Source organism: Globicephala melas, chromosome 2, assembly GCF_963455315.2.
Source record: "Globicephala melas chromosome 2, mGloMel1.2, whole genome shotgun sequence".
NCBI lineage: Eukaryota > Metazoa > Chordata > Mammalia > Artiodactyla > Delphinidae > Globicephala > Globicephala melas.
In genome coordinates, this window is record NC_083315.2 from 113,965,712 (window position 1) to 113,970,229 (window position 4,518).

General features: G+C 41.9%; 1 pseudogene; it reads left to right on the forward strand.

Annotated features, from left to right (window-relative positions):
- On the forward strand, window positions 1–2,160 carry LOC115852071 (nuclear receptor coactivator 4 pseudogene; annotated as a pseudogene).
- Window positions 2,161–4,518: the final 2,358 nt, after the last annotated feature.

Below are 4,518 nucleotides of genomic sequence, written 5' to 3' on the forward strand. Positions count from 1 at the left end.
ATGTGTGCGCTCCGCCCCGCCCGTCGGACGCTGCCAGGCTCACGGGCGGGGCGCAGCCTGCGGGTTCGGGGGAACTTTGTCACCCTGGTCCCGGAGAAAGCAGCGTCCTGCTTGCTGGGCAGCTCGCAGGGCGGGGACCTGGCCTGCAAGGAGGAACAGGGAGCAGAGGACTACCTCACAGACCAGAGTGGCTGCTCCAGTAATAAAGAACCCCTTTTGAGGTGTTGTGATGCACGGAGGGACTTGGTGGAGTTCTTCGGGCTGAACGGCAAATTAAAGATAACTTGTGAGAGGTCAAAGCCCAGATTCACAGCTGCATAAGTCATCACCGGGAATGCCTTCGAAGCCATGAGGTGTGGCTGTATGAACAGGTAGATCTCATCTATCAGCTTAAAGAGGAGATGCTTCAGCAGCAGGTCCAACAACTCTACTGGTTTCTGGGCCAGTTCAACTGTCTTATTCATCAGCTGGAGGGCACCCAATACAAAGATCTAGCCAATCAAGTCTCCGTGTGCCCGGAGAGACTGGGCAGTTTGACCCTCAAACCTGAAGATTCGACTGTCCATTCTTTGAAACCGATAATAACTGCCCTGCACCAGGCAATCACCACGTTTGGGTCTCTCAAGACCATTCAAATTCCTGAGCACCTGATGGCTCATGCTAGTTCAACAAATATTGGGCCCTTCCTGGAGAAAAGAGGCTATATCGCGTCGCCAGAGCAGAAGTCAGCATCCAGCACCACAGCGGTCCCTCTCAGCGAATGGCTCCTTGGAAGCAAACCTGCCAGCAGTTGCCAGGCTCCTTACATGCCCAGTACCAATGTGCAGGACTGGCTCACCCAAAAGCAGACCTTGGAGAATAGTCAGACTTCTGCTAGAGCCTGCAATTGCTTCAATAATGTCTGGGGCAACCTAAAGGGCTTGGAAAACTGGCTCCACAAGAGTCAGCAACAAGTTTCTTTTGCTGGTAAACAAGTTACCAAAAGTGTAACAGCTATTCTACTACCAGTTCTTACTCCAGTGAAATTGAAAAGGTTGGAGATCTAGTGCTTCTTGAGCAAGATGAGGTGGAGCTTTCTGATTGGCTAGCGACTCCCCAGGAACCCTATAAGCTTGAGAAGCCTGGGAATGGCAGCTGTGAAACCAGTGAGAAGTTTAAGCTCTTGTTCCAGGTGTTCCAGGAGTCCTATGGTGTGAATGATTGGCTCATCAAGCCTGATTCCTGTACCAGTTGTCAGGGTAAACAGCCCAAAGGTGTGGAGATTGAGAACCGGGGCAATCTGAAGTGCCTGAATGACCACTTGGAGGCCCCTTGGGAGTGGATCCCAGCATGATTGGCTGAGGACTGGCTTGCCCAGAATCATCAAGGCCCATGTAAAGTAGAGGAGGTCTGCAGAGCCCATGAGCCCTGTACAAGCTTTGCAGAGCGCGTGTGTGATGAAAATTTTGAGAAGGAAGCTCTGTGTAAATGGCTTCTGAAGAAAGAAGGAAAGGGTAAAAATGGTATGCCTGTGGAACAAAAACCTGAACCTGAGACACGTAAAGATTCCCTGAATATGTGGCTGTGTCCATCCAGAAGAGAGGAAACAGAACAAGCTAAGGCACCAAAGGCAATGGCTTCTTCTAGAATTGCTGATTCCTTCCAAGTCCTAAGGAACAGTCCCTTGTCAGAGTGGCTCATTACCCCCTCATGCAAAGAAGGATGTCCCAAGGAAGTGCCTCTTACAGAGGAGAGAGCTGGCATACCAAAGCTTACAAGCCACTTGGCCACTTCCTGGTGTCCCTTTAACACAGCTGACTGGGTCTTGCCAGGAAAGAAGACGGGAAATCATAGCCAGTTATCCTTAGGAGAAGATAAATGGCTACTTCGAAAGAAGGCCAAGGAAGTATTACTTAATTCGCTCCTACAGGAGGAACACAACTTTCCCCCAGACTGTTACGGCCTCCCAGCAGTTTGTGATCTCTTTGCCTGTATGCAGCTTAAAGTTGATAAAGAAAAATGGTTGTATTGAACTCCTCTACAGATGTGAAGGAATGGAGTACTAGAGTCAGACAAATTTTCTGCAGATTATCACACATCCATGAGCTGAGTGACTGCGGCTTGCCAAATCATTGCGTTTCTGGGTCTGATGTAGTTCCTTTTCTGCCTAATTTTGAACTAGTGAAGAGACATAATAAGTCATCAAATTATGAGTTACTGTGTAAAAGAAAAAGGCCGTTTGTTGACGCTGAGGTGATTCAGTTTCTTCCTACAGAAGTATTAATTCACCCCTACACTAGAAACACAGCATTGTGGTGGGTAGGTCTTTTTCATAAGCCTCCATGGCTCCTTAGCTTGGGTTGTTGTTAGAAGTACATTAAAGCACTGTAGTTTTAAAAATGAAATAGTTCCATAATCAAGGTGTGTTGATGTATTCTAATACTAGTAAACTTACCTAACCTTTTGATTTCCCTTCTTCGAATGCTTCCCTTGTTGTGGGTTTTCTTCCATTAACAGTGAATTCTTCTGTTTAATTAATATAATTTAATATATTTTAATATAATATATTTCACACAGATAATTAACCTTGACAGTATAGTGGTTTTTTCTTACCAAAACATGTATTAACAATCTTGGCAAGTTTTGACATTAGTTACAAAAAATTTTAGCTTACATGCCAGATTCTACATTATTTTTCTTTTTTTGAAACAAACTCAGCTATTGCAAGTTTCATCTTAATTCCCTTCTCTAAACGTTATTATTTAAGTATCTAGACAGCTCTTTCAGAAGGGCTCCATATTGCTTGAAGCCTATATTCAGGGTAATCCTAGCCTCTTTCAAAATATTCTGAAGAACTACAGGCAGAAGAGCCCCAGTGCTGACTAATCAAAAAGCAAAAGGCAAGACATGTTGGAAATGTAGTATTTGAATTATTCACTATCCTAAGTGTTACTGGTGCATCCTGTGTAAATGGAAGCTGAACTGGACACCCGGTGCTTTTAACTAGGCATAAATTAAATGTCCTCTCACTGCAAGCATAGCATACCTATACCTTATAATTCAGTGACATTTTAGTGAATAGGCTGTTTTGAACACTGTGCCTTGGGGTGTTTATTGAAGCTTTATGAAAACTATTGATGTTTCCTTAGTATCCTTAAAGTTATGTCCGTGCTTTAAAAAGTTTCTCTGTAGGAGAGAAATGGTATTTATACCATGTTTTAAAATTCTGTAAGATGAGACATCTTAGTTGCTTTCCAGGCTTTTAAACTATTAAGCCGCTCAACTTGCCTATATGTTATTGGAAATACTTTAAAAGTTTGTAATGTGGTCATCTAGAAAGCCCTTTTGGGGAAACTTCACAGTCCCAGTGTCATTGCCATACAACTTCCTTAGAATTCTTGAACCACAGCTGAAACGAGCCTATTATTTTTTAGTTCCCCCCGATACCATTTAGAACTTTAAAACTAAAGGTGGTGGGTAAAAACTTAAGGAGCCTTTCCATTATCTTAGGTTGCAGGAAACTTTGTAGTCTTTGAGGTTTAACACACTGTGTATCACTAAATTAACATTAATCACTATGCTAATGAGTATGTAAAACACTGTTTTGCGTTGATGCACTTTGTACCTCCCTCCATTAAAAGCATAAGAGCCAAAAAAAAAGTTGTTTTTTTAATAACAGCTATGTTGAGATATTGTTCACATACCATAAAATTCATCATTTTAAAGTGCACCATTCAATGTTTTTGAGTATATTCACAGTTGTGCAACCATCACCACAATCTGGTTTTAGAACATTTTAATCAGCCCCCAAAAGAAAACCCCATATCCATTAGCAGTCCCTCCACATTCCCTCCTCCCCTCAGGCCCTGGCAACCACTAATCTAGATTTTTGTAGATTTTCCTTTTGTGAACATTTCAGACGAATGGAATCACATGTAGTCTTTTGTGGCTGACTTCTTTCACTTAGCAAAATGTTTTCAAGGTTCATCCATGTTGTAGTATATGTCAGTAATTCATTCTTTTTTATGGTCAAATAATATTCTGTTGCATGGATATACCACATTTGCTTTATCCATTCATCAGTTGATGGGCATTTCGGTTGTTTGCACTTTTTGGCTATTGTGAATATTGCTACCATGAACATTTGTGTACAAATTTTTGTGTGAACATGTATTTTCATTTCTTTGGGATATACACCGAGGAGTGGAATTAATGGGTCATATGGTAACTTCATTTTTAACCATCTGTCAAACGTTTCTAAAGTGGCCACACCATTTTACAATCTCACCCACAATGTACAAGGGTTCCAATTTCTCTATATCCTTACCAACACTTGCTATTGTTTGTCTTTTTTATTTTAGCCATCCCTGTGAGTGTGACGTGGTATCTTATTGTGGTTTTGATGTGGATTACCCTAACGGTTAATGCTGAGCATCTTTTCATGTGCTTATCGGCCATTTGTACACCTTCTTTGGAGAAATGTCTATTAATATCCTTAGTCCATTTTTTTTCATTTTTATTTGTCTTTTTATTGAGTTG